This window comes from Protobothrops mucrosquamatus, unplaced genomic scaffold (assembly GCF_001527695.2).
Source record: "Protobothrops mucrosquamatus isolate PMUCROS unplaced genomic scaffold, P.Mucros_1.0 scaffold104, whole genome shotgun sequence".
Taxonomy (NCBI): domain Eukaryota; kingdom Metazoa; phylum Chordata; class Lepidosauria; order Squamata; family Viperidae; genus Protobothrops; species Protobothrops mucrosquamatus.
Window position 1 is genome coordinate 644,497 of NW_015386477.1, and position 11,266 is coordinate 655,762.

Sequence of the window (11,266 nt, forward strand, 5' to 3'; positions counted from 1 at the left end):
GCTGTTCCTTGTGAGGAGGGACAAGGCTACCTTCTCCTAAGTAGACTCACAACCCTCCTTTGAACTTGCCTCTATTCTACTTTCTGTGGCCTAGGATCGAGTGGAGGAGGCAGCTACTCTTCATTAGAGGGGATCTGCTGCCTATCAGCACCTGAAGCTGATCCTCCCTTGTGTCTGGGAGGGCAGGAAGCTCTCCATCTGGTTGACCACCTCCCTCAATGCCTGAGAGGCCTGGGTCAGCATTGTCCGCAGCCCCTGACCTCTCCAAACATTCTAAGGGAGACGTGCCATCCCCATTGGATAGTCCCAGTTCCAACTCCTCCTTCTCCAAACTGGGCTCTGATGAGGCTATGACAATAATTGTACCATTGAAGGTAGTCAATGTAAATAGCAAAACTGAATCAATTAACTGAACAGACACAGGTCTGTTTAGTATTAAGCTCCCAATGTCATCTAAGCTGCTATAGTAAACCTTTCTTCTAGGTGTAGCAGAAATGGCATCTGAAAAAGACTCCCTCTGCAAAAGCTATTATGGTTTTTATCCACTTCTGTGCCATATAGGACAAGAAAAAGGGACACAAATGGTTAGAAATTGATATGACCACTAAACCCTGTCTACCAATCCAAATTATGCTATGAAGGGGCTTATTTTCTACTTAAAACATTAAAACAAAACAAAGAAAGGAAATAAAGGAAACAAATGACTTCCAGCCTGATTTATGCCACCCGAGAAGTCTAAAATTGCCAGTGAACAAATTGGGCAGGAAGGGAATTGCTGAGTTAGTTATATTGTGCAAACCTGGTTATTCTAGTAGTTTGATAAGTCTCTGGTACTTACTGCCTTGAAGGAAATCTGGAGTGAGATATTCACACACTGATAAGTAATAAAATAGCAGTTACCAAATGGTCAGACTGAGGCACCCTACCACCTTCACAAAAACAATAGGCTTCCAGCCCTCTCCTCCATAACGCTTCAAGATAGTTCAGACAAGAAGCACAACTGGGAATACTAGCTCTATCTTTATTGCAAGATTACAATGATAGAATCTTGCAGGACTAAAAGTATTTCTTCCCTCCTTTCCATTTAACTTTCCTGAAAACTAGGGAAACTAAAATCCTAACCCTTCCTCCTCCTGTAGGCGGAAATATCTTTTTACACATCACTTGTCCAGTCTGTGGCTCTCCCTCCTGTCTCTCAAGGTCATTCCTACATACCATTATAGAGGATAAAAACATGACAGATGGTTTTGCTGCCATAAATTGTCTATATGTGGCTGCCTCAACTGAAAATAAAATTCCTGCTGGAATTCTCATGTTGTAACCTTAACTGTCCTTCTAATAAATATTACTGATCAGAATTCTGAGAGACTTCTGATTCCCATCCAGATTGCAAAGAGGAAAGTCTGGCATGTAAAATAAAAATGGGAAACAGACCAAAGGCTAGTGTTTTTTTAAAATTAATGTCTATAATATTGTTGAAAGAAAAATCTTCATCAGGGTCCAGTCCAAGCCAGGAATAAACAATATGGAGACTGCTTTATAAAGAAGGTTGTAGTTTATTGAAGAGCAGAACCACAAGACACATGACTCTGGAGCAGCTGACCACATGTAGCTGGGAGTGGTAGGTTTTTATACCTTCTTAGGCTTTTGTGTTTGAGGCTCTTCCTGTTCCTGTGGCATGAACTTTGACCTGAGCTTTTGAGTGTGTCCTTTTGGTATTCTGATGGTGGTGGGTTAATCCTATTATGTCCTAAAGGTCATGTTTGGTGGGAGATGTAGATTTTAGGGGTCTTTGTCTTTCTAATCTCATCAGCTCCAAGCTTCTTTGCTCTAGTCTTCCTGAATGAATCACTAAATCTGCATTTCTACAGAGCTGGTTTCTGCTGATTGGCTGGGGGGTGGGAGAAGTTTCTGCCTTTTTAAAGATCTTCTCCATTATTCCTTTGGAGAAATATAATATTCTGCTTTTTAATATTCCCCCAAATACTTCTTTCTCCGTGGGCGGGTGGCTGTTGCTGTCCTCCTACAATATATTTTCTCATCTATGGAGCATAGAGAAATTTGGTCAGGTCTGATATCTTTGAAAAAAAACTACATTATTTAAATTCCAGGTGAAAAAAAATGTTGTAAATCAGTCTCTCTCTTAATGAGTATGTATATTGATATAAAAATTTTATTTCTTTGTTTGCTAACTTGTTTCCTGCTTTTATTATTTTTACAAATAACACAAGTCACCACACATATATTCAACACATCTTCCTCTTCTTATTTTTCCTACAACAATGCTGTGAGGTGAGTTGGACTGAGAGAGAGTGACTGGCCCAAGGTCACTGAGCTAGCTTTCATGGCTAAGGTGGGACTAGAACTCCCCATCTCTAGTCTGGTGCCTTCAAAACAAGATCAAACTGGCTCTTATACGTAATTGTTATGTTGCTATTGATTTAACTAGTACTAAATTAGAGCCGCCTTATCAAGGAGATGGGTGGCATGTAAATTGAATAAATAAATAAATAAATAAATAAATAAATAAATAAATAAATAAATAAATAAATAAATAAATAAATAAATAAATAAATAAATAAATATGTTTTCTCCAGTGAAGGACATAAATATTGGCTGTGATTAGTTATGTCAAAATAGTCTGGATCTTCCATAATCGTCGCATTTAGTGATTCTTGGTATTACAACAGCTTTTGTTAAAAACAAATGTGTATGTGTGTGTTGCTATCATTAGGTTGAATAAAAACAAATCTTCCCAAATTTTGTGAGCTTATTTACTATCCCTCTCCTCTGTAATTTAGCTGTTTTTCTCTTCCCTAAGCATTTAATTGTAAGTATAACAATTTGTATATGACTAAGTGCAAATAGGAACTAGTTCATGAGGTATATGTCTTATTCATAACATATGCATCTGAATTTTGCAAATAATGCAGCTATTAGGAAGTTAACAGTGTCTGGTACATTTGTTATCACCACTGCTTGTGAGCGGTCACGACCTGTTATCTTCTGCACTTCATTTCTCTATGACCTTATTCATTTTTCTCCTCTATCTGTCAATTTGTAATAATAATTCATACATCTGATGAAGGCTTTAGTCCACAGAAGCTCCTTCCATAGAAAACGTGTCAGTCTTCGAAGTGTCACAAGATTCTTTATTGGTTTGCTGCAACAAACAAACATCTTTGTCAATGTGGAAAATATGAACCATACTGTTAGATATGGATGGATGGGTGGATGGATGGATGGATGGATGGCACGCTCCCTCAATGTATATGACTGTCAGATTCTTTCCAGCTCTACAACTTTGCTCGAAGCAAATCTAACATGATTTCTTTGTGAAACCTTCTGTGAATGGCATGGATATATTTGTTCTTTATGAAATACTAGGATGTATATTCTTGTTTCCTGCAGGTTACTGCTGAATAATGGAATACTCTCTAATACATATAGAGAGTACACAGCGGGATCTCTGCATGAGTTCTTCACTCTTGTATTCTCCAAAGTATTTTGTTGCTTTTCAATCCAAGCCACTGGTTAGCCCTAATAGATCTCATTAAATATGACTTGCTATTGATAATTATAAAACATCATGACTAATAAAAATAAAATCATTCTATCTCTTTTTACTGAAAAAATAGCCATTTAATTATAGCAAAGAATGTACAAAGAAGAATTTTTTGCCTGTTTCACCTTTCCAAAGCATCCTGTTCTGGTCATCATTGCAAACTTTCTTTCACATACCTTTAAACAGTATAGTTGTGTCCAGCAACCCTCTGTGATGAGGGTGCGTTGGGTATTGTATCACATATTGGTTAAATAAGTGGCTACATTAAAGAGAAGAAAACCCTCTAATTTTTCTGTGAAAGGAAACGAAGAGAGACAGTGCAATAAGGCATTCCTTTAAAAGGTCATGAAGCTGTTTACACATATTGATGATGCTTTAAATAAGAAGGATCCATGGCCCAGATGAAAACACCTGCTTTCCTCATAGAAAGTTTGCTATTCTGTCTCCAGCATTTCTAGATAGTCTGAAAAAATTCCTAAGTGAAACCAATTAGCTGCTATTAGTTGGTATTGATAGTAAATGAGTTGTTCCAGGAAAGTAGCTCAGCACAAGGCAACTTCATAAATTTCCAACTTAGATTAGTTCCTAATTAAAAGAAATCAAATGAAATCTATGGTGACTCCAGACATAGTAGAAATGATACCATTGTCTTTGGGGATTGGCTGGTTTCTTCCTCCCCCTGAAAAATACATTATCAACTTTGGAAAATTATGGGGTAACCTTATTCCAAACAACAAAGAGATTTGTGATAGCCTAAACAACTTGTCTTCACTATTGAGCACTACCCAGCTGTTACTGAAATAACTTTGGCACAAAATGTACTGACCCATTGTAAATCCTTACCTTATCTCGACTGCATCTGTTCCAACTCATTATGAATGTTTTTGGTTTGATTTGTAAATGTATCGGTCATTAAAGGCAAGGAATCAGTTTTCTCCTCTGCCTTTGATGTAATCCCCTTTCAACATGTCATCTATCATGGTTCCGATAGATGAAACCCTTCAAAAGAACTTCGAGACATTGTTTTCCTTAAAGAATGTTTTATTCAGGAAACAAAGTATTGGCACTACATAGTTGAACCCAAAAACTAAATTCCCTTCCCCCTGATACAAAGTAACAAAGTGCAATTCCCACCCCAATAAACTGTTATAAATCACATTCCCCAATTAGTTTAAAGTGTGGGCTTTCTTCTTAGCTCCACAGCCCACCAATACATTATAAGCTTGTCCTTGGGTTTCCACCACAGGGTTATGTTATGGCTAGCTGAGCTTACATTCCAACACCCCCCCCCCGCTGCACCTAATTTCTAAAGCAAGAAAAAGCACGTTAAAGGAATAGAGAAAATGGCTGCATTTTCATCAGTTGTCAAAGCGGGAACATCCAATGTTAGCAGCAGATGTTTTAGGAAAAACATCAACAAGTTAAGATGTTGCAGAGAAATGGGGAGAATCTGAATCAGGGACTCTGTCTGGACTTCTACAAGCTGGATTTGTTTGCTTATCCTTGCATGCTTGGGTATCTTCCAACTTTTGTTTTTTGTTTTTTTAAGTGAAATAAAAGCAAGTAGTGATATTTTGTAGAACAAGAAAGCTGAAACTGGCAGCCATATCTTTTACTTCAAAGGAAGGGTGAAGAGAACTGATAGAAACTGGCAAATAAGTGGCAAAATCTCATTTCTCAGTCTATTCTGAAGAAAATGAATGGTCACTGTATTTCAAGTAACGATATCTGCCGAGTTCATTTCAGAACAGTGTCAAATGAACTAGTGATAATACATCCCTTTTTTCTTCTCAAATAAAGGATGTCTGCATCTTGTAAGCATGGATAGAAATTGAGGGGATGACAGGCAAAAAAGGAAGCTCATGGAATATATTGCTTATGGACAAGGTAAAGCCTAAGAGACAAATTTTTGTAGTAGAGGATAACCAGTAACCAGAGAAATCTCTCTGATTTCAATAGATTACCTGCTTTGGCCTCCATGATCATGAGTGTTAGAACATTACAGATTTTGCACACAAGAAAGTTGTAGCATGATAAAGCTGACTTATATGATGTTCTGTGAAAGTGTTAGTTTTACTCATGAGTTGACGACAAGATGAAGACTATATTGTATATAAGTTTAGGATGCTCAGGACATAGCTGTAATGTGAGAAACTACATATTTGGCCAAAGACTAAAGCATGTATTGTGGCTTAAACTTTTGTGGTAAGAGCAAGTTTAGTGTGATGATTAAAAAATTAGGAAACTGTAAGTTCTAGTCCTACTTTGTCGTGAAACTATCTAGGTGACCTTGGGCCAGTTATCACTCTCATCCCTAAAAAGAGGCAATGGCAAAATACTTCTGAAAAATTGTGAAGAAAATTTCAGGGACTTGTCTAGGCAGTCAACATTGATTAGAAGACACACAAAAAGAAAGGTTTGTGAACTACAGCAACAATATTCTGAGTACAACATCTCAACACATAATGCCATTAGTTGTGTGGTATTTTCAGGATCTGGGATATAGGACTTGGGTTCATAGCAAAAGTTTGTTGGCTATCAATTTCCTTCCAGATTAACTCCCACAAAATCAGAATTAGCATATTTCATTTCAGTAGAACATATCTGTAGCTCAGGGTTAAACAATGGAATCTTTGGTGCTTTCTAAGTTTGGTTGTTTGCAAATGTTTTGTTATCCAACTATGTAACATCATCAGTGTGAGTAAGAGTAAAGTGTGTTCCCTTTTTAGATATAGTGAATACTTTATATACTACAGGGGAAAAACCTACACTTCCTTGCACTGATGATGCTACCTAGTTGGGTAATGAAACATCTGCAAACGAACACCCAAGCTCAAAGACCACAAAGGACTCCATATTTAATATCAACTGATGTTAACAGATTCATATGAACAGGGAACCAGTGTAGTCTAATAGCCAAAGTGTTGTACCAAAATTTTCCATTTAGTACAGCACTCATTTCTCCTGAAAAGTAATAACTGCATGAATATTAGGGAAGGGAATGTGCATCAAATCATCTTTGGCAAAACATGCATCTATCTATTTGCTTATGTATCTTTGGGGGGGGAAGCAAGGAGACTGCTATTTTCATCCATGTACCATTGGAATCGTTATATGAATGAGACACATAATCCCACTAAATTATAGCTTGCATAATGAGTGAAATGGCATCATAGCCCCAGGTAGCAATCAGCTGCATGCTGATAACTCAGAGGTTATGATGAGGGCAAATTTAAATGAATCATAAGTAAAAGTTTTTGGAAGACTGTTGAAAATTGTTGATAGTAGAAGAAAATGGTCTAGTCTCTTAGAAAAAGTGTGATGAAGAAAAATATGAATTGCTTCAACCCTTTCTCTTTTTGGTTAACTGATCAATATTTTTATGTAGGTTATCAGGTCTTCTCCCTTTGCTTCCATTCATTGATATTTCCAGAAAAAAAAACCTGTGAAATGCAGATGCCAAGAATAATTGTAAATTTCTCCCTTCTTTTTCTTTTCAGCATTTTGCCTTATGAAAGTTTTTATCCTGATTTTAACCTTATTGAATGAAGCTCCTTTTATTATTGGATGAGAAAACTGAAAGTGGATATTGCCAATTCTTAAACCATGATTTTTCCATACTGGAAAGATGTACCCTGTCTAAAATGATTCAGAAGTATGTAGGATTTTGTGTAAGCACAGCGCCTCTCTATTATTCAACAAAGCAGCCCATCTTTTTTTCAGGCTTCCACACAATTTAGTGAATAAGCTAGAGGATTAATTAATTCTGACCTCCTTAATAATTCAAAAATACTGGGCCAATTTTCATCAAAATTTGCAAAGACTGAATCCCTTCTACATCTCTGTGTTCTAAAAAAAAAAGGAATACTTAACAAAAGATTGGTTAGCAGCAATTTAAAAAGAGTCTGAGATAATATTTACAAGTTCTTACAGTACAATTTGAATGAAAATAATCAGTGTGGGAAGGGAAAGGATCATTGGAAAACACATTGAATCTACAGAATTTATTTTCCTGGTTCAAGAAAGAAACAAACAGAATCAATATAAAGGCCAGACATAGCTCAAATTCCAGCTTTGCACTTACAGAAATTTTGATGAAAGATGGTCCATTCTCTTTATTAAAAAGGTGTGTTTTCAATTATCATGGAGCTGGGATGTCAGATTGGATAGAAGAGATGATAATGTATGAATACACTGACACCAACTAAGAAAAAAGATATAGTCCTCTTTTTACAGCTCAGAAGAAAATCTTCTTTGGTTGTATGATTTTCATAACTCCATTTAAACATTACAGTTCAGTACCATCTCTTTGATAGAGGCAACTTTGCACATTATTTTGACCTTGGTACGGCATGTTCTAATCATATCACATCTCTGCAGTTGAACAAACAGAAGTCTGCGCTTCTCTTCAAAAGCCCCACTTCCCTTCTTCCCAGGATCTTCCCTTCCATTACTGCAATCAGGCTTTTAAAAGCAAGAGGATATTTTCAGAGGAGTTATTGGGATTGAAAAGGGCTCGAGCACTCTTTTCAAACTCTGAGAGCTCCTATTGCTGAAGATCTTCCCTTAATACTGCAATTTAATTTTAAGAAGTTTCCCATTTAAATTAGTTCAGTGGTAGAGATCTAGGGAGAGAAAGCAAATAGGGATGACAGGTGCAAGCGTGTATGAATATGAATATGGAGGGGGAGGGGACTTTGGATAAGGACACCAGAAGTCACATGCTATAATGAAATGTCCTCTTGGAGTTCTTGGTCCTAGAGCCAATGTATTATTTCTCACCCTTAGATATATACAAGGTTGAACAGAGAAATCATCTGATCTAGCTTAAGGCAGCATGCTATGAGCCTTCCTGTCACATACTGTATATCTGTGCCTTTCAAAAATTCCATAGATAACTAGTTTCCCAATGAAAAAGCCAACGAAAAAGCATGCAATCTAGAAAAGAAAGCCCTACTGCTAGTACATAATAAAACAAAGCAATAAAATATCCACAATAGCAGTGACCTTTGTACTATTATACAAAGCATTCAAAACAAGGCAGCTGGAACTGGAAAATCCCAAGGACAGTTTAAAATCTAGTATTGCTTTACTTTTTTAAAAAAGAAAAAATACTATTTCTTTTTTAAAGGGAAAAAATTACTTCCCTTGATAAAGAATCTATGGGTATATTGTGCCATGAGAGTTTAAACTGATTTAAATTGATTTTGTAAATATTTTATTTCTCTTATTTATATTCTGAGTCCTGTTACATTTTTATGCATTAACATAATGGTGAAGTTGCAAGAAAGGTAAATCCAAGATTTCATGTTTGGAATCCACTCTTTCTACTCATCATATCTTTAACAGAACAAGGTTTTTTTTTTAGGATGATGATGATGACGACAATGACAGAGAAACAGAAAAAAAAGGAAACAAGAATTCAGTCATCTAACTCTGCTGAAAGTAATATGAAAATCTGCAATAATTTAAATGATTTGGGATCTTATAAGAACATTTCTCCCTTTCTGCAACTAAATGAAAGTGAGCCAACATCTTCAACTGGGCTTAAGCGGGAAGTAGTTGCCATAGCTACTATAGAGGTAGTCTAAATGTAGTACAGTATATAAAATAATCAGCTGAAATGACTGTGTACAATACTGATGACAGCTGAGGGAACATAAGTTAAAAATACTTGGTAAACAGAAAACCCCGCCAAGTAAAAATAAAATGCTCTTATAAGCCCCCAAATCATTTTTGCCATTTTTGCTCTTACAGCAAGACTTCGTTGCAAAGCTTGGAAGAGATTAAAGCAACCAGCAACACATTTGCACAAAGTAGTTTGCAGTTCAGGGCCAAGTAATACAATCAAAATGCATCAGCGAATGAATAATGTCCTCATATGAAAATTAAATGAATTGCTTGTCCTGAGACAGAGGCACAAGAAATCTACTCCTCACTCCCACCCCTGTAAGAAAAAGTGCAGTGATTGCTAAAAAGGATAGGATCAGACAGAACCTCACCAGCCAGCTTAAGGCGGATAATAAAGGCCCGTCTGTCATTTCAGGGCAGATGTACCCTTTCCAGCTTTCATGATTGTTACACTATCCGAGACCTTTAACAAAAGTCCATCAGGAATAGATATTAGCCTTTTCTTGCTATAAATCAGCCTTTGCCTTTGGTTCCCTGCTTTAGATCCAAATTCTACTTTTAAATATATGATAAGAGGGCTTGATACAAAAGGATTGGTATTATCATCAACACTATCAGTGGTAAGGCTATTAAGGAGAATATTGGGAAATATTATAAACCCAATTCTTCCTAGCATGGAAGGTGAAGGGCATAATTAAAAATTGAAAGGTTCCCTTCATGCCATACCAGATTGTTATTGGAAATGGGTGAATCAAAAAAGGAACTGGATTCCAGGAACTTCTGCCTGTCAACTGAGAAACACTGGAGAATGGGTGAAGCCAGATGACCAGAGAAGAGAAAATAACTTTCTTCAGAAAGAAGTAAAACAAAAATCCAGACAATTACAAACCAGACAGTGCAATATCCAGGAAAATCTCAGAGTAGATTATAAAGAAATTAACCTGTAAGCAAATTGAGAGTAATAGAAGAATTATCAGATGATGGTGAGAAGTGTTAAGAACAAATCCACAAGAATTTGTCACTCTGAATTTTTCTTTTCTTTTTTGATCAGATAACTTATTTAGCAGATTTTGGGAGTACTATGGATATAATTTGTCTTGATTTTAGTTAAGCCTTGGGCAAAATACCATCTGAGATCCTGGTACAAATGAGCTCTGTTGTATGGTTGATAGTTGGTCCATAGAGGACTTGAAAAATATATTCAAAGAGTATGCATTGAGTAGGATGCCACGGGGTTTAATTAAACTTTTAATTAAGGATTGAATGAAAAGGTGGATGGAATGCTTATCAAAGTTTCTGATGCCATAACATTGGGTATAATAACTAAGGCTTCAGAAGTTTGAAACAACTTTTCAAATGATCTTGAAAAGTATGAAATATAATCAGAATTAATAAAGACAAATGCAATCTTCCTTACTTAGGAAAAAATATGTCTAGGTACTGGGAGTCTAGGGCAGTGTGGTGGCTCAGTGATTAAGAGGCTGTGCTTGTCAACTGGAAAGCCGGCAGCCCAGGTTCGAGACCCGAGCTCCATGTGACTGGGTGAGTTCCCTTCCTCGCACCAGCTCCTGCCAAACTAGTAGTCAAAAGCATACAGATGCAAGTAGATAAATAGGCACCACTTCTGTTGGATGGTAACAGTGCTCCATGATGTTATGCTGGTCACATGACTGCAAAAATGTCTTCAGACAGCACTGGCTCAAAGGCCTTGAAACAGAGATGAGCACCACCATTTATAGTCAGCAAAAACTAGCAGAGTAAAATCTACAGGGACTCCTTTACCTGCCAAGAGTCTGGCTTTTTCAAGAACGTGGAGCAGAGTTACAGAGTAATTTCTGCTCCAGAACTCCTGACTTTGGTTCAGTCCTGACAAGACTGTTTGGTTCTTGTTGTTTGGCTTCCCCTCAGTCAGGGACTTTTCCACCATTGATCTTAGAGGGGATTGAATTTCACTATTCAAAACTGTGGGGGCCTTAGTGCTCTCTTGAGTTTTGTTGTTTTCTTGTAAATGTTGCATTACCAATGTTTGCTAGCACTGATGATGTTAACCTACTTTGGTAATGAAACATC